Here is a 19,329-nt window from a genome sequence, read left to right as displayed (position 1 = left end):
GATGTGTAGGTGTTCAATAAAATAGACATTTCTCCCCAGGTTCCATGGTATTTTTGGCCCAATAGGCCCTTGCCAGTTACTATGAAGCTCCCATCTTTGTGGTTTATCCTGAAGGACAGGAACTAACAGGAAATCTTTGAGACTTTTGAAACTATTATGTAATTCATGTTTTTTCTCGCCCAGTTTGCTTGTGTTTTTATGACTTCTTGGCTGGTAGGTCAGCCATCAAGCCAATGAGCCAGAGGCATTTAATTTAGGGTGAGTCATCTGCTACTCGGAAGGAAATAGATAGCTCAATTTACTCCAAAAAAATGTAATTAGACTGATGTTCCATAATTTCAAGGATGGAGGTTTTCGATTTTCAGGAAAGGAAAAGTACAAATATAAACTTCTAAAGTAGAAACCACAGCAGGATGAGCATAAGGAGGTCATTAATAGGAGTGGTCTCCAAGGGGTTGACTTGTGAGCTTGTTTATATAAGGATTGGGTGAGTACAGCCATGGGGATGTCATCGAGAGAACGTTTCTACAGCCTCACTTTTTAGGAACTTTTAGCACTTTGGAGTCACAGAAAAAGAAGTTTACGAAAAAAACAAAAACAAATGATTTTGCATTAGTAACTAATAACTCAGACACACTATCTATCTATCATCAACTTGTCATACTATAATACAGTGCCTCGCATAAGTATTCAACCCCCCCCCCCCCCTTGGACTTTTCTGCGGTTTTATTTATTTATTTATTATTATTTACAAATAAATATCTGAAAAGTGTTGAGTGCCTTTGTATTCATACCCTTTACAAGTATCTAGTGTGACCAATAGCCTTGAAAAGTCCCATTTGCAGGTCACATAATTAATAAATAGGGTCCACCTGTCTGTAATTTAATCTCAGTACAAAAAAGTCTGTTCTGTGAAGGCCTCAGAGTTTGAGAGCATTACTCAGCAGACAGCAGCATGAAGACCAAGGAGCTCACCAAACAGGTCAGGGATAGTTGTTGTGGAAAAGTACAAAGCATGGTTGGTGGTTCTGGCAGATGGGTTTAATTCTCTGGTATTTGTCAGAAGCATCCTACGGTGTGGGGATGAGGCCTGGGCCTATCACAGGGCTTGGATATTAAGCCAATCACATCTCTGCATCCATGTCCTTCTCAGGTAGATATACATTTCCAGTCAGTCTGTGACTGAGTTGCCTGTCTTCAGTCTTTCTTATAACTCCTTGCTTGATTTATTCTGTGTATTCTGATCCTTAGTTAAGTGATTTAACTATTCTTCTGGTCTCCTTATTCGTATTGAGAGCTCTCTTGGTTTGGGTTTGGCCTCTTTGTCTACGCTTTTTTTCTTTGTCTGTCTATCCCATTTGTTTTTAATTTTTTTATTTTTCCTGTTAACCCTTTGTATCCTAACCTGCTTTCTTGACATCTGGAGTGTGTTTGTTTACTGTTTCGGACCTTGTTACGCCCCCTGCACTTACTCAGAGTAGGGACTGCTATCCAGTTGAGGATCCGTTGCTTAGGGCAGATACTCAAGTAGGCAGGGAAAGTGGCTGTGGCTGCACAAATCCTTTGTTACAGTTATATATTAGAAAATATTATAAGCTTTAAAGCATCAGAGAACCTAAAAATTCAGCATTAGAAAATGGAAAGAATATGGCACAACAGCACACCTACCACCAAGACAAGGCCGCTTATCCAAACTGACTAGCTGGGCAAGAAAAGCAACCAAGAGGTCCATGGTAACTCTAGGGGAGCTGCAAAGATCAACAGCTGAGGTGGAAAAATCTGTCCAAAGGACAACTATTGATAATGTGCTTCACAAATCTGGCCTTGATGGAGGAGTGCAAGAAGAAAGCCATTGTTGAAAGTGACCCACAAGAAACCTGGTTTTGAGCTTGCCAAAAGCCACGGGGGAAACACATAAAACATGTTGAAGAAGGTGGTTTGGACAGATAAGACCAAAATTGGAGCATGTGACATTCATGTCATTCTGCCTTCTCCATTGCACCTGCGCTCTTTGCTATGGAGGAAGCAGAGTGACGTGAATGCCACATGCGCCTCCATAGAATGGGATATTACAGATGGGAGAATGGAGTGGCAGTATTTACAGGGCATAGTGCAGTCTATCTATAAGTCTCGAGAGTACTAGGACCTACAGCAACTAACTTGTTGTACCAAGTCCTAATTATTTAAGACAGCCCACGCACGGCCCGGCCCACCGGGAAAATGCCCGGTATGCCCAATGGCCGCTCCGGCCCTGGAAGGTGGCAAATTGCACATTGAAGTTTTCAGCTCTACTTCAGAGTTGGGTCTGAAGTGGATTTCACGTGGGTTCAGACCCGGACCGTGGCCTGTTGTTACGCCGAGCGCTCCGGGTCCCCGCTCCTCCCCGGAGCGCTCGCTTCTCTCTCGCTACCGCAGCGCTCCGGGCAGCTCCACTGACCCGGTGCGCTGCGATACCGTCTCCAGCCGGGATGCGATTCGCGATGCGGGTAGCGCCCGCTCGCGATGCGCACCCCGGCTCCCGTACCTGACTCGCTCTCCATCTGTCCTGTCCCGGCGCGCGCGGCCCCGCTCCCTAGGGCGCGCGCGCGCCGGGTCTCTGCCATTTAAAGGGCCACTGCGCCGCTGATTGGCGCAGTGGTTCCAATTAGTGTGTTCACCTGTGCACTCCCTATTTATACTTCACTTCCCCTTCACTCCCTCGCCGGATCTTGTTGCCATTGTGCCAGTGAAAGCGTTTCCTTGTGTGTTCCTAGCCTGTGTTCCAGACCTCCTGCCGTTGCCCCCGACTACGATCCTTGCTGCCTGCCCCGACCTTCTGCTACGTCCGACCTTGCTTCTGTCTGCTCCCTTGTACCGCGCCTATCTTCAGCAGTCAGAGAGGTTGAGCCGTTGCTAGTGGATACGACCTGGTCACTACCGCCGCAGCAAGACCATCCCGCTTTGCGGCGGGCTCTGGTGAAAACCAGTAGTGACTTAGAACCGATCCACTAGCACGGTCCACGCCAATCCCTCTCTGGCACAGAGGATCCACTACCTGCCAGCCGGCATCGTGACAGTAGATCCGGCCATGGATCCCGCTGAAGTTCCTCTGCCAGTTGTCGCCGACCTCACCACGGTGGTCGCCCAGCAGTCACAACAGATAGCGCAACAAGGCCAACAGCTGTCTCAACTGACCGTGATGCTACAGCAGCTACTACCACAGCTTCAGCAATCATCTCCTCCGCCAGCTCCTGCACCTCCTCCGCAGCGAGTGGCCGCTTCTGGTCTACGACTATCCTTGCCGGATAAATTTGATGGGGACTCTAAATTCTGCCGTGGCTTTCTTTCCCAATGTTCCCTGCACTTGGAGATGATGTCGGACCAGTTTCCTACTGAAAGGTCTAAGGTGGCTGTCACGATGCCGGCTGGCAGGTAGTGGATCCTCTGTGCCAGAGAGGGATTGGCGTGGACCGTGCTAGTGGATCGGTTCTAAGTCACTACTGGTTTTCACCAGAGCCCGCCGCAAAGCGGGATGGTCTTGCTGCGGCGGTAGTGACCAGGTCGTATCCACTAGCAACGGCTCAACCTCTCTGACTGCTGAAGATAGGCGCGGTACAAGGGAGTAGACAGAAGCAAGGTCGGACGTAGCAGAAGGTCGGGGCAGGCAGCAAGAATCGTAGTCAGGGGCAACGGCAGGAGGTCTGGAACACAGGCTAGGAACACACAAGGAAACGCTTTCACTGGCACAATGGCAACAAGATCCGGCGAGGGAGTGAAGGGGAAGTGAGGTATAAATAGGGAGTGCACAGGAACACACTAATTGGAACCACTGCGCCAATCAGCGGCGCAGTGGCCCTTTAAATCGCAGAGACCCGGCGCGCGCGCGCCCTAGGGAGCGGGGCCGCGCGCGCCGGGACAGGACAGACGGAGAGCGAGTCAGGTACGGGAGCCGGGATGCGCATCGCGAGCGGGCGCTACCCGCATCGCGAATCGCATCCCGGCTGGAGACGGTATCGCAGCGCACCGGGTCAGTGGAGCTGCCCGGAGCGCTGCGGTAGCGAGAGAGAAGCGAGCGCTCCGGGGAGGAGCGGGGACCCGGAGCGCTCGGCGTAACAGTACCCCCCCCCCTTGGGTCTCCCCCTCTTCTTAGAGCCTGAGAACCTGAGGAGCAGACTTTTGTCTAGGATGTTGTCCTCAGGTTCCCAGGATCTCTCTTCAGGTCCACAGCCCTCCCAATCCACCAAAAAGAACTTTTTTCCTCTGACTGTCTTGGAGGCCAGTATCTCTTTCACTGAGAAGACGTCAGAAGAACCGGAGACAGGAGTGGGAGAAACTAATTTGGGAGAGAAACGGTTGATGATGAGTGGTTTAAGAAGAGAGACATGAAAGGCATTAGGAATACGGAGAGAAGGAGGAAGAAGAAGTTTGTAAGAGACAGGATTAATTTGGCACAAGACTTTGAAGGGACCAAGATAGCGTGGACCCAGTTTGTAACTGGGGACACGAAAGCGGACATATTTAGCGGAGAGCCATACCTTGTCTCCGGGAGCAAAAATGGGGGGAGCTCTTCTTTTCTTATCGGCAAACTTTTTCATGCGAGTTGAAGCCTGTAAAAGAGAAACTTGGGTCTCTTTCCATATGGTGGAAAGATCACGAGTCACTTCATCTACCGCGGGCAAACCAGAGGGCAAGGGAGTAGGGAGGGGGGGAAGAGGGTGACGGCCGTACACCACGAAAAATGGGGATTTGGAGGAAGATTCAGAGACTCTAAAGTTATACGAGAATTCGGCCCATGGTAGAAGATCTGCCCAATCATCCTGGCGGGAGGAAACAAAATGTCGTAAATAATCACCCAAGACCTGGTTAATTCTTTCTACTTGTCCATTGGATTGAGGATGATATGCAGAAGAAAAGTTTAATTTAATCTTGAGTTGTTTACAGAGAGCCCTCCAGAATTTTGACACGAATTGGACGCCTCTATCCGAGACTATTTGTGTGGGCAACCCGTGAAGACGAAAAATGTGTACAAAAAATTGTTTAGCCAACTGAGGCGCTGAAGGAAGACCAGGAAGAGGGATGAAATGTGCCATCTTGGAGAATCGATCAACGACCACCCAAACAACAGTGTTGCCACGGGATGGGGGTAGGTCTGTAATAAAATCCATACCAATCAGAGACCAAGGCTGTTCGGGGACAGGCAGAGGATGAAGAAAACCAGCGGGCTTCTGGCGAGGAGTCTTATCCCGAGCACAGACAGTGCAGGCTCGCACAAAGTCCACGACATCCGTCTCCAGAGTCGGCCACCAATAGAAGCGAGAGATGAGTTGCACAGATTTCTTGATGCCTGTATGACCTGCGAGATGGGAGGAGTGACCCCATTTGAGGATTCCGAGGCGTTGGCGTGGAGAGACGAAGGTCTTTCCTGGAGGAGTTTGCCTGATGGAGGCTGGAGAAGTGGAGATCAGGCAGTCAGGAGGAATGATGTGTTGCGGAGAGAGTTCGACTTCCGAGGCATCCGAGGAACGAGAGAGAGCATCGGCCCTAATGTTCTTATCGGCAGGCCGAAAGTGAATTTCAAAATTAAATCGGGCAAAGAACAGAGACCACCTGGCCTGGCGAGGATTCAGCCGTTGGGCAGACTGGAGATAGGAGAGGTTCTTGTGATCGGTGTAAATAATAACAGGAAATCTTGATCCCTCCAGCAGATGCCTCCATTCCTCAAGTGCTAATTTAATGGCTAGAAGCTCTCGATCCCCGATGGAGTAGTTCCTCTCCGCCGGAGAGAAGGTCCTAGAAAAAAAACCACAAGTAACAGCATGCCCGGAAGAATTTTTTTGTAGAAGGACCGCTCCAGCTCCTACAGAGGAGGCATCAACCTCCAATAGGAAGGGTTTAGATGGGTCAGGTCTGGAGAGCACGGGAGCCGAAGAAAAGGCAGACTTGAGCCGTTTAAAGGCGTCTTCCGCTTGAGGAGGCCAAGACTTGGGATTGGCATTTTTTTTGGTTAAAGCCACGATAGGGGCCACAACGGTAGAAAAATGTGGAATAAATTGCCTGTAATAATTGGCGAACCCCAAAAAACGTTGGATAGCACGGAGTCCGGAGGGGCGTGGCCAATCTAAGACGGCAGAGAGTTTGTCTGGATCCATTTGTAGTCCCTGGCCAGAGACCAAGTATCCTAGGAAAGGAAGAGATTGGCATTCAAACAGACATTTCTCTATCTTGGCATAAAGTTGATTGTCACGAAGTCTCTGAAGAACCATACGGACATGCTGGCGGTGTTCTTCTAGATTGGCAGAAAAAATCAGGATATCGTCCAGATATACAACAACACAGGAGTATAAGAGATCACGAAAAATTTCATTAACAAAGTCTTGGAAGACGGCAGGGGCGTTGCACAGGCCAAAGGGCATGACCAGATACTCAAAGTGTCCATCTCTAGTGTTAAATGCCGTTTTCCATTCATCCCCCTCTCTGATGCGGATGAGATTATAAGCACCTCTTAAGTCCAGTTTGGTAAAGATGTGGGCACCTTGGAGGCGATCAAAGAGTTCAGAGATGAGGGGTAGAGGGTAGCGGTTCTTTATCGTGATTTTATTAAGACCGCGGTAGTCAATGCAAGGGCGTAGAGAGCCATCTTTTTTGGACACAAAGAAAAATCCGGCTCCGGCAGGAGAGGAGGATTTACGGATAAAGCCTTTTTTTAAATTTTCCTGGATGTACTCCGACATAGCAAGAGTCTCTGGGGCGGACAGAGGATAGATTCTGCCCCGGGGTGGAGTAGTGCCCGGGAGGAGGTCAATAGGACAATCATAAGGCCTGTGAGGAGGTAGAGTCTCAGCTTGTTTTTTGCAAAAAACATCCGCAAAGTCCATATAGGCCTTAGGGAGACCGGTTACAGGGGGAACCACAGAGTCACGGCAAGGGGTACTGGGAACCGGTTTTAGGCAGTCCTTGAAACAAGAGGGCCCCCAACTCTTGATCTCCCCAGTGGACCAATCCAGGGTTGGGGAATGGAGTTGAAGCCAGGGTAGTCCAAGGAGGATTTCGGAAGTGCAATTGGGGAGGACCAAAAATTCAATCTTCTCGTGATGAGGTCCGATGCACATTAGAAGGGGCTCCGTGCGGAAACGTATGGTACAATCCAATCTTTCATTGTTTACACAATTGATGTAGAGGGGTCTGGCGAGACTGGTCACTGGGATGTTGAACCTGTTGACGAGAGAGGCCAAAATAAAATTTCCTGCAGATCCGGAATCCAAGAAGGCCATAGTAGAGAAGGAGAAGGCAGAGGCAGATATCCGCACAGGCACAGTAAGACGTGGAGAAGCAGAGTAGACATCAAGGACTGTCTCACCTTTGTGCGGAGTCAGCGTACGTCTTTCCAGGCGGGGAGGACGGATAGGACAATCCTTCAGGAAGTGTTCGGTACTGGCACAGTACAGACAGAGATTCTCCATGCGGCGTCGTGTCCTCTCTTGAGGTGTCAGGCGAGACCGGTCGACCTGCATAGCCTCCACGGCGGGAGGCACAGAAACGGATTGCAGGGGACCAGAGGAAAGAGGAGCCGGGGAGAAAAAACGTCTTGTGCGAACAAAGTCCATATCCTGGCGGAGCTCCTGACGCCTTTCGGAAAAACGCATGTCAATGCGAGTGGCAAGATGGATGAGTTCATGTAGGTTAGCAGGGATTTCTCGTGCGGCCAGAACATCTTTAATGTTGCTGGATAGGCCTTTTTTAAAGGTCGCGCAGAGGGCCTCATTATTCCAGGATAATTCTGAAGCAAGAGTACGGAATTGTACGGCGTACTCGCCAACGGAAGAATTACCCTGGACCAGGTTCAACAGGGCAGTCTCAGCAGAAGAGGCTCGGGCAGGTTCCTCAAAGACACTTCGAATTTCTGAGAAGAAGGAGTGTATAGAGGCAGTGACGGGGTCATTGCGGTCCCAGAGCGGTGTGGCCCATGACAGAGCTTTTCCAGACAGAAGGCTGACTACGAAAGCCACCTTAGACCTTTCAGTAGGGAACTGGTCCGACATCATCTCCAAGTGCAGGGAACATTGGGAAAGAAAGCCACGGCAGAATTTAGAGTCCCCATCAAATTTATCCGGCAAGGATAGTCGTAGACCAGAAGCGGCCAGTCGCTGTGGAGGAGGTGCAGGAGCTGGCGGAGGAGATGATTGCTGAAGCTGTGGTAGTAGCTGCTGTAGCATCACGGTCAGTTGAGACAGCTGTTGGCCTTGTTGCGCTATCTGTTGTGACTGCTGGGCGACCACCGTGGTGAGGTCGGCGACAACTGGCAGAGGAACTTCAGCGGGATCCATGGCCGGATCTACTGTCACGATGCCGGCTGGCAGGTAGTGGATCCTCTGTGCCAGAGAGGGATTGGCGTGGACCGTGCTAGTGGATCGGTTCTAAGTCACTACTGGTTTTCACCAGAGCCCGCCGCAAAGCGGGATGGTCTTGCTGCGGCGGTAGTGACCAGGTCGTATCCACTAGCAACGGCTCAACCTCTCTGACTGCTGAAGATAGGCGCGGTACAAGGGAGTAGACAGAAGCAAGGTCGGACGTAGCAGAAGGTCGGGGCAGGCAGCAAGAATCGTAGTCAGGGGCAACGGCAGGAGGTCTGGAACACAGGCTAGGAACACACAAGGAAACGCTTTCACTGGCACAATGGCAACAAGATCCGGCGAGGGAGTGAAGGGGAAGTGAGGTATAAATAGGGAGTGCACAGGAACACACTAATTGGAACCACTGCGCCAATCAGCGGCGCAGTGGCCCTTTAAATCGCAGAGACCCGGCGCGCGCGCGCCCTAGGGAGCGGGGCCGCGCGCGCCGGGACAGGACAGACGGAGAGCGAGTCAGGTACGGGAGCCGGGATGCGCATCGCGAGCGGGCGCTACCCGCATCGCGAATCGCATCCCGGCTGGAGACGGTATCGCAGCGCACCGGGTCAGTGGAGCTGCCCGGAGCGCTGCGGTAGCGAGAGAGAAGCGAGCGCTCCGGGGAGGAGCGGGGACCCGGAGCGCTCGGCGTAACAGTGGCTTTCGTAGTCAGCCTTCTGTCTGGAAAAGCTCTGTCATGGGCCACACCGCTCTGGGACCGCAATGACCCCGTCACTGCCTCTATACACTCCTTCTTCTCGGAAATTCGAAGTGTCTTTGAGGAACCTGCCCGAGCCTCTTCTGCTGAGACTGCCCTGTTGAACCTGGTCCAGGGTAATTCTTCCGTTGGCGAGTACGCCGTACAATTCCGTACTCTTGCTTCAGAATTATCCTGGAATAATGAGGCCCTCTGCGCGACCTTTAAAAAAGGCCTATCCAGCAACATTAAAGATGTTCTGGCCGCACGAGAAATCCCTGCTAACCTACATGAACTCATCCATCTTGCCACTCGCATTGACATGCGTTTTTCCGAAAGGCGTCAGGAGCTCCGCCAGGATATGGACTTTGTTCGCACAAGGCGTTTTTTCTCCCCGGCTCCTCTCTCCTCTGGTCCCCTGCAATCCGTTCCTGTGCCTCCCGCCGTGGAGGCTATGCAGGTCGACCGGTCTCGCCTGACACCTCAAGAGAGGACACGACGCCGCATGGAGAATCTCTGCCTGTACTGTGCCAGTACCGAACACTTCCTGAAGGATTGTCCTATCCGTCCTCCCCGCCTGGAAAGACGTACGCTGACTCCGCACAAAGGTGAGACAGTCCTTGATGTCTACTCTGCTTCTCCACGTCTTACTGTGCCTGTGCGGATATCTGCCTCTGCCTTCTCCTTCTCTACTATGGCCTTCTTGGATTCCGGATCTGCAGGAAATTTTATTTTGGCCTCACTCGTCAACAGGTTCAACATCCCAGTGACCAGTCTCGCCAGACCCCTCTACATCAATTGTGTAAACAATGAAAGATTGGACTGTACCATACGTTTCCGCACGGAGCCCCTTCTAATGTGCATCGGACCTCATCACGAGAAGATTGAATTTTTGGTTCTCCCCAATTGCACTTCCGAAATCCTCCTTGGACTACCCTGGCTTCAACTCCATTCCCCAACCCTGGATTGGTCCACTGGGGAGATCAAGAGTTGGGGGCCCTCTTGTTTCAAGGACTGCCTAAAACCGATTCCCAGTACCCCTTGCCGTGACTCTGTGGTTCCCCCTGTAACCGGTCTTCCTAAGGCCTATATGGACTTTGCGGATGTTTTTTGCAAAAAACAAGCTGAGACTCTACCTCCTCACAGGCCTTATGATTGTCCTATTGACCTCCTTCCGGGCACTACTCCACCCCGGGGCAGAATCTATCCTCTGTCCGCCCCAGAGACTCTTGCTATGTCGGAGTACATCCAGGAAAATTTAAAAAAAGGCTTTATCCGTAAATCCTCCTCTCCTGCCGGAGCCGGATTTTTCTTTGTGTCCAAAAAAGATGGCTCTCTACGTCCTTGCATTGACTACCGCGGTCTTAATAAAATCACGGTAAAGAACCGCTACCCCCTACCCCTCATCTCTGAACTCTTTGATCGCCTCCAAGGTGCCCACATCTTTACCAAACTGGACTTAAGAGGTGCTTATAATCTCATCCGCATCAGAGAGGGGGATGAATGGAAAACGGCATTTAACACTAGAGATGGACACTTTGAGTATCTGGTCATGCCCTTTGGCCTGTGCAACGCCCCTGCCGTCTTCCAAGACTTTGTTAATGAAATTTTTCGTGATCTCTTATACTCCTGTGTTGTTGTATATCTGGACGATATCCTGATTTTTTCTGCCAATCTAGAAGAACACCGCCAGCATGTCCGTATGGTTCTTCAGAGACTTCGTGACAATCAACTTTATGCCAAGATAGAGAAATGTCTGTTTGAATGCCAATCTCTTCCTTTCCTAGGATACTTGGTCTCTGGCCAGGGACTACAAATGGATCCAGACAAACTCTCTGCCGTCTTAGATTGGCCACGCCCCTCCGGACTCCGTGCTATCCAACGTTTTCTGGGGTTCGCCAATTATTACAGGCAATTTATTCCACATTTTTCTACCGTTGTGGCTCCTATCGTGGCTTTAACCAAAAAAAATGCCAATCCCAAGTCTTGGCCTCCTCAAGCGGAAGACGCCTTTAAACGGCTCAAGTCTGCCTTTTCTTCGGCTCCCGTGCTCTCCAGACCTGACCCATCTAAACCCTTCCTATTGGAGGTTGATGCCTCCTCTGTAGGAGCTGGAGCGGTCCTTCTACAAAAAAATTCTTCCGGGCATGCTGTTACTTGTGGTTTTTTTTCTAGGACCTTCTCTCCGGCGGAGAGGAACTACTCCATCGGGGATCGAGAGCTTCTAGCCATTAAATTAGCACTTGAGGAATGGAGGCATCTGCTGGAGGGATCAAGATTTCCAGTTATTATTTACACCGATCACAAGAACCTCTCCTATCTCCAGTCTGCCCAACGGCTGAATCCTCGCCAGGCCAGGTGGTCTCTGTTCTTTGCCCGATTTAATTTTGAAATTCACTTTCGGCCTGCCGATAAGAACATTAGGGCCGATGCTCTCTCTCGTTCCTCGGATGCCTCGGAAGTTGAACTCTCTCCGCAACACATCATTCCTCCTGACTGCCTGATTTCCACTTCTCCAGCCTCCATCAGGCAAACTCCTCCAGGAAAGACCTTCGTCTCTCCACGCCAACGCCTCGGAATCCTCAAATGGGGTCACTCCTCCCATCTCGCAGGTCATGCAGGCATCAAGAAATCTGTGCAACTCATCTCTCGTTTCTATTGGTGGCCGACTCTGGAGACGGATGTTGTTGATTTTGTGCGGGCCTGCACTGTCTGTGCCCGGGATAAGACTCCTCGCCAGAAGCCCGCTGGTTTTCTTCATCCTCTGCCTGTCCCCGAACAGCCTTGGTCTCTGATTGGTATGGATTTTATTACAGACCTACCCCCATCCCGTGGCAACACTGTTGTTTGGGTGGTCGTTGATCGATTCTCCAAGATGGCACATTTCATCCCTCTTCCTGGTCTTCCTTCAGCGCCTCAGTTGGCTAAACAATTTTTTGTACACATTTTTCGTCTTCACGGGTTGCCCACACAGATAGTCTCGGATAGAGGCGTCCAATTCGTGTCAAAATTCTGGAGGGCTCTCTGTAAACAACTCAAGATTAAATTAAACTTTTCTTCTGCATATCATCCTCAATCCAATGGACAAGTAGAAAGAATTAACCAGGTCTTGGGTGATTATTTACGACATTTTGTTTCCTCCCGCCAGGATGATTGGGCAGATCTTCTACCATGGGCCGAATTCTCGTATAACTTTAGAGTCTCTGAATCTTCCTCCAAATCCCCATTTTTCGTGGTGTACGGCCGTCACCCTCTTCCCCCCCTCCCTACTCCCTTGCCCTCTGGTTTGCCCGCTGTAGATGAAGTGACTCGTGATCTTTCCACCATATGGAAAGAGACCCAAGATTCTCTTTTACAGGCTTCATCTCGCATGAAAAAGTTTGCCGATAAGAAAAGAAGAGCTCCCCCCATTTTTGCTCCCGGAGACAAGGTATGGCTCTCCGCTAAATATGTCCGCTTTCGTGTCCCCAGTTACAAACTGGGTCCACGCTATCTTGGTCCTTTCAAAGTCTTGTGCCAAATTAATCCTGTCTCTTACAAACTTCTTCTTCCTCCTTCTCTCCGTATTCCTAATGCCTTTCATGTCTCTCTTCTTAAACCACTCATCATCAACCGTTTCTCTCCCAAATTAGTTTCTCCCACTCCTGTCTCCGGTTCTTCTGACGTCTTCTCAGTGAAAGAGATACTGGCCTCCAAGACGGTCAGAGGAAAAAGGTTCTTTTTGGTGGATTGGGAGGGCTGTGGACCTGAAGAGAGATCCTGGGAACCTGAGGACAACATCCTAGACAAAAGTTTGCTCCTCAGGTTCTCAGGCTCTAAGAAGAGGGGGAGACCCAAGGGGGGGGGTACTGTTACGCCGAGCGCTCCGGGTCCCCGCTCCTCCCCGGAGCGCTCGCTTCTCTCTCGCTACCGCAGCGCTCCGGGCAGCTCCACTGACCCGGTGCGCTGCGATACCGTCTCCAGCCGGGATGCGATTCGCGATGCGGGTAGCGCCCGCTCGCGATGCGCACCCCGGCTCCCGTACCTGACTCGCTCTCCGTCTGTCCTGTCCCGGCGCGCGCGGCCCCGCTCCCTAGGGCGCGCGCGCGCCGGGTCTCTGCGATTTAAAGGGCCACTGCGCCGCTGATTGGCGCAGTGGTTCCAATTAGTGTGTTCACCTGTGCACTCCCTATTTATACTTCACTTCCCCTTCACTCCCTCGCCGGATCTTGTTGCCATTGTGCCAGTGAAAGCGTTTCCTTGTGTGTTCCTAGCCTGTGTTCCAGACCTCCTGCCGTTGCCCCCGACTACGATCCTTGCTGCCTGCCCCGACCTTCTGCTACGTCCGACCTTGCTTCTGTCTGCTCCCTTGTACCGCGCCTATCTTCAGCAGTCAGAGAGGTTGAGCCGTTGCTAGTGGATACGACCTGGTCACTACCGCCGCAGCAAGACCATCCCGCTTTGCGGCGGGCTCTGGTGAAAACCAGTAGTGACTTAGAACCGATCCACTAGCACGGTCCACGCCAATCCCTCTCTGGCACAGAGGATCCACTACCTGCCAGCCGGCATCGTGACACCTGTCTATTATTGATCGCATCTTTAGACTGTCAGCTCATAAGGCTAGGATTTTTCCCTTAAAACTGTCTTGTTATTAGGATATGATGATATATCTCTGTACACCTGTATTACATTGTGCTCCTGGGACTTCCTTCCTTCAAACGTATTCTGATATCTTTCTATTGTGACTTCTTTATATCCTTATTGGGCCCACGGTATTACTGTCTATATCCATTTCTTGTACTTTTAAATTCGTAATCTGTTTAGTGTCATTGTTGCTTTTTATTTCTTTACTATCGGCTATGTCTAAACATGATGTGCTAATACGCAAGTGTTATTGCTTTTTTCTTCCTTTGTCAAGAACATTGATATATTTGACACATACTGTCTTGCTATTATACAGTGGTCCCTCAACATACGATGGTAATTCGTTCCTAACGACCCATCGTTTGTCGAATCCATCGTATGTTGAGGGATCTGTGCAATGTAAAGTATAGGAAGCTGTACTCAACTGTCCCCACCGCTCTGGACCAGGTCCTCACCGCTCCCGATGCTGTCCAAGGGGCTCCCGATGCTGTCCCGCTGCTCCGGTGTCTTCTTCGCGATTCTCTTGCTTCTTCCGCATCTTCTGCAGGGTCCGGGCCTCGCTTTCTGGTGACGTTATTACGCTGCTGCGCCGGCGCACCGGGAATAGGTAAGCGAACCTGCCCGGGATGCTTAAACTGCTATCCGACAGCAGCTTAAGCATTTTGCACTGTCGGATAGCAATTAATGCGATGGCCCCGACATATAAAAGCATTGTATGTCGATGCTGACATCGACATGCGATGGCCTCTGAGAGGCCATCGTATGTTGATTTTATCATATGTTGGGGCCATCGCAGGTCGGGGGGTTACTGTACTAATGTCTATGTCCTGTCCCCTGTTTTGTACATTATTGTACAGCATCAATGAGGATGATGATGGGTCTCAGTACAGATGTTGTATTGTGATAACTATCGGGGAGATTTATCAAAACCTGTTCAGAGGAAAAGTTGCTGAGTTGCCCATAGCAACCAATCAGATCGCTTCTTTCATTTTTCAGAGGCCTTTAGGCCTCTGAAAAATGAAAGAAGCGATCTGATTGGTTGCTATGGGCAACTCAGCAACTTTAGGCCTCTGTAAAATGAAAGAAGGGATCTGATTGGTTGCTATGGGCAACTCAGCAACTTTAGGCCTCTGTAAAATGAAAGAAGCGATCTGATTGGTTGCTATGGGCAACTCAGCAACTTTAGGCCTCTGTAAAATGAAAGAAGCAATCTGATTGGTTGCTATGGGCAACTCAGCAACTTTAGGCCTCTGTAAAATGAAAGAAGCGATCTGATTGGTTGTTATGGGCAACTCAGCAACTTTTCCTCTGGACAGGATTTGATAAATCTCCCCCTATATCTTTATATCATTTCAAAAGAATAAGCCACATTTCTCATTCCACAGCCTTACTATAAAACGTTATAATGTACCGAGATTAAGGGACTCCACATACAAAGCAATATAAATACAGGACACTGGAATTGTACCAGAGAAAGTTGAAATGTATAAATCTCTTATAAGATATATTTTGCATGACTGTGTGGCTTGGGTGGTGTCAGTAAACAGGAAATGCTTCTTAAATACACAAGTATAATGCCCATAATCTCTTAGGGATTTCCAGTGTTTGGATCTCTTAATTGCAGGAGCACGCCCAGATAAACATTTCACAGGATACAGTTACGTATTACTCCATGATAAATCTAATACAGGCTCCAAATGGCGCTAATATTCTTTTATATACTGACCTTAGCAGAGAACACCCATACACCGGACATCCAGGACGCCTTCCTTTGCCACGTAGGAAAACACCTGTAATTTAAATAGCAGATTTTGCATTGGGCCCCGAAGCTGCTCTTTGTCCATTAGCCCCTAGAGAGATTGACCCCTTAAAGGAGTACTCCAGTGCTCCAGCGTTCTGATCATTTTGTGCAGAACGTTCAAAACCAAAGGCCGTGATCGTGATGTCCCCTCCATTCATGTCTATGGGAGGGTGTGTGTTGGCTGACACGCCCCCTCCCATAGACATGAATGGAGGGGGCGTGGCGTGACGTCACGACCACTGCCGCAGGAACCCAGCGTTTGTTTAGAACGATGTGTGCTGCAGAAGATCGCAGGGGGCCCCAGATGCAGGACACCCGAGATCAGACATCTTATCCCCTATCTTTTGGATAGGGGATACAATTTATTGCAGCAAAGTACTCTTTTAAGGACACAGACCATTTTCCTTTTTGCGTTTTCGCTTTTTCCTCCTCATCTTCTAAGAGCCATATCTGTTTTATTTTTCCATCCTACAGACCCATGTGAGGCTTGTTTTTCATGCAACCAATTGTAGTTTGTAGTTTGACACCTTTCATTTTACAATAAAATGTACGGCGCAAGCAAAAAAAATATTATTTGTGGTGGGAAATTTGCATTTCATCTCTGCATTACGGTTAGTTCTTGCACTGCATTTAAATAAGGAACTGTAATTCTGATATGAATGAGTTTGGTTCTGGTACTGCTTACAGGCAATCACATTAGTTCTTGTAGTGAATGTACTGAGCTTGGTTCTGGTACTGTATTTACATTATGAACTTGGCTATGCTACAAATGAGCTTGTTACTGGATGTGCTGAACTTGGTTGAAGTACTGTAAGTATGTAACACATTTAGTTCTGGAATTAATGAGGATCCTTTTTGAAAAATGTAATATTGGCAGCCTTAGATAGCTAAGGAAAGGCTAATCACATACCATTTCATTCAATGGTCACCATCACCCCCTCCTCCCCATTATAGGGCTTAGCAGGCCCTCTTACTATCCTGGTAATCTGTCAGAGGGGCAGGGCTAATTATACTGTGTGCTGTGTTACTAGGGCGGGGGACGTGCATATTCAATGGCGTGTATTCAGTGCCAATGATCACTCACAGGATCTTGCATCTCACAATATCCTGTTGACTGAGTGGTGGCAGGTCTTGAATATACACCCCGGCCATTGAATATACATTCCCGCTATCTTAGCAATACAGAACACAGTAAAATTAAGCCCACCCCTCTAACGGTTTACAAATATAGCCCTATATTTCAACAATGGTGGCGGTGGGGAGTGCTATCTAAGGAGGCCATTATCTAATTTGTTAAAGGCAGACCACAGCTCCTCTTTAATAAAATTGGTTATGTCACTGTGTACAGTATATGTAATGACAGATTATTTCTTGTAGTGTATATATTGAGCTTGGTTCTTGCAGATAATGTACTGAGCCTGGTTCTGGTAATGTAATTAGGTACTGAGCTTGGTTCTCATACTGTATGTATATACTCTTTATGTCATGATCTAGTTATAGTACTTTATTTTTTAATGTAAAATTGTTATTTCTGGTATTTGTAACTTTACATCAATGTATAAAATAACATAGCCATTACACATCACCCCCTAGAGAAGGATTGTGGCTAGAGGGTAGGCCCCTGGGAATGTTTAAATGCAGAGGCTGTGTAGCATGCCCCTACATTAGCCCTGGAAAAATGTTTATGATTGTTAAGAATGGACGGTCCTGTGACATCAGAGACTTTGAGGGTGTGATATACCTGGTTACATGCACATGTCCATTAAATTACATCGGAAAAACCAAACGGGAGTTTAGGAGTAGGCTTGGTGAGCATTTAAGCAACATATGACACTGCATAGACACCACGGGGGCGAGACATGTTTGGGAATTTCATGATGGGGATAGTAAAGCCCATAATTTCAAGGCAATTGAGGTGATAAGGAAAAATCAAAGACGGGGTGACTGGGACAGGAGAATTTTTCAAAAAAGAAACCCAGTGGATTTTCAGGTTTGGTTGTGTGATACCGCAAGTTCTGAACGACCAATTGTCCTATCAATGTTTTATTGAGTAGATTACTATGTTATGTCTTTTTAAGTCACTTGTTATCCACGGGTATGATTTTCGGTTTTGGACTGACTGGCTGATCCTGGTTCCAATGATTAGGATTTATATAATTAAGGGGTAATACCCTGAACATCTGGTTGCAGATGTTTTTTTTTTTTTTTTTTTAAACCTCTACGTTAAACTAGGGCTATACATAATCTTGAGGTATGCTTTCATAGACGTCAATAATTGTTAAATCTTGTGGGGAGAGGGGGAATATATCTATAAGACCCTTTCACGCCTATTTTTCTATTTTGCCCTTATATATGGGATCGGTATGTCTATAGTCTCATGCATAATTATATAATTATAATTATATACAAATTGTGGCTTAAACCTAATACTGTTCATATCTTTTGTTTATAAACAGAGACCATGTGACCTCTGTTTATCATATTTTTCATCACTTGACCTATCATCAGTATAGGAATGGCTGTGCATTCCACACCAGTGTGTGGTGGAGCGCATACGTCATTTCCTGTTGTTTTTGGCTCCGGGCTTATCGGCGCAGGTACGTCATTTGCGGTTGATGCTCTCCACAAAGACAACTGGTGGACCGCACATATTATATATATATATTATACGAAGCGCTGGTATCCGAAAATGCTGTTGACTGATTGGGACATATAGACACACATCATAGCATAACACCAGAAGTATATGCCGGCGTCCCTGGTCACGGCACAGGCGCCATTGCGGAACCAGACCATGGCGCCTCACGCTGTCTACCAATACATGGATAAAACAGGTGTGTAAAATTAAACATAACATCTTTTGGAACCTCTCCTTCCTTTTGAATATTGGGACTATAAAAGAGGCAATGGTTGCGCTCATAATCAGGGACGCACGGCATCTATGTGCACCTCAGCAGCAGGGATGTATCTTGGCATCGTGCATTATATGCATTGTACCTTTCTCCCTCCATAGCCTAAAAATGGCTTTTTCATCTGTAACTACCTCCTGAGGAACCAACAAAAAGAAGAATGTGGCGCAGAATGTGGAGGCCATCAGGAGCTCTTCATTACGGATCAATGGATACACACAGGAGCAATCGCCAACGCCTTGGCATTGACGATTGCTCCTGTGTGTATCCATTGATCCGTCATAAAGAGCTCCTGATTTTACTCCACATTCTGCGCTGGGCTTATCTTCTTTTTGTTGGATCCTGCTTACTTTGTCCGGGGACGCCACCAGCCATCCGGGCGCAGCTGATTTGAGTTAGCAGCGGTGAGCTGTCGTTCATACCGTGTTGTGCTACCTCCTGAGGAACCCAATACTGCCTTCAATGGGGGGGAAAAGCGTTGATCTTTTTGATTCAATCAGGTAGGAATAGCGTCTGGCACAGCTGTTCTGTCTATGATACCTAAGCATATAGCAAGACGTTCTATGGCTTACAGCGGGGTGCTCAATCAGAGACAAGGCAGTCCAATATCAAATAAGAAAAAAGCATGATGGCACTCACCACTGGTGGTAAAGCTGTATGGTTTATTCGGACACCGGCAGGGTTACAGCATCGGGGAGAGGGACGCCAAGAGAGCTCTCTTGACGTCCCTCTCCCCGATGCTATAACCCTGCTGGTGTCCGAATAAACCATACAGCTTTTCCACCAGTGGTGAGTGCCATTGTGCTTTTTTCTTATTTGATATTGGTCTATCTTTTTGATTGTTTGCCACATTTAGTTTGTGCATTTTTTCTGGCACATTTATTTTTATAAGAAGAAATATGCCTATGATAATAATACGGCCTGCATGTGACCAAT

The 19,329-nt window shown here is 48.5% G+C and overlaps 1 long non-coding RNA gene across 2 annotated transcripts in view; it reads right to left on the bottom strand.

The window, feature by feature from the left end:
• Positions 1–15,535, bottom strand: part of LOC130294168 (uncharacterized) — a 28,459-nt gene extending 12,924 nt beyond the window's left edge. Inside the window, exon 1 of one of the 2 annotated variants that reach the window (XR_008848412.1) lies at positions 15,410–15,535. This is a non-coding gene — a long non-coding RNA (uncharacterized LOC130294168). Of the gene's footprint in view, positions 1–14,108; positions 14,613–15,409 lie in introns of those variants that run through there. The other variant, XR_008848411.1, reaches the window with a different exon arrangement.
• Between the last annotated feature and the right edge of the window lie 3,794 nt (positions 15,536–19,329).

This window comes from Hyla sarda, chromosome 10 (genome assembly GCF_029499605.1).
Source record: "Hyla sarda isolate aHylSar1 chromosome 10, aHylSar1.hap1, whole genome shotgun sequence".
Lineage (NCBI taxonomy): Eukaryota > Metazoa > Chordata > Amphibia > Anura > Hylidae > Hyla > Hyla sarda.
This window is presented reverse-complemented; position numbering and strand designations above follow the sequence as displayed.